Raw genomic sequence first — 250 nt, 5'->3', positions numbered from 1 at the left:
AATGGGGGTGGGGGGGGCTCCCTGGGGCCACTTGAGGAGGGGCTCAGTGCCAGGGGCCGGGTTGTCATTGCAGATGCTGCCTTGGAATGGGGCAGGGAACCCCTGGGGTGCAGGGGTGGTGTGGACTGTGGGCCCCAGGTCCTGGGAGCAGCAGCAGGGTGTGGGGCAGGAGATGTGGGAGTCCCGGGGGGGCAGCTGATGGCACTTGGACGCTGCAGGTGCTCCCTGGCTCCCCCAAGCCCAGCCACCC

General features: G+C 69.6%; 1 protein-coding gene across 1 annotated transcript in view; it reads left to right on the top strand.

The window, feature by feature from the left end:
* The window catches only part of WNK4 (WNK lysine deficient protein kinase 4), a 40,546-nt gene that overhangs the window by 20,549 nt on the left and 19,747 nt on the right, over positions 1–250 (top strand). The window lies entirely within an intron of this gene.

Source organism: Chaetura pelagica, unplaced genomic scaffold (assembly GCF_000747805.2).
Source record: "Chaetura pelagica isolate M959 unplaced genomic scaffold, ChaPel_1.0 scaffold963, whole genome shotgun sequence".
NCBI lineage: Eukaryota > Metazoa > Chordata > Aves > Apodiformes > Apodidae > Chaetura > Chaetura pelagica.
Note: the sequence above shows the minus strand (reverse complement) of the source record. Positions and strands in the feature narration are given on the sequence as shown.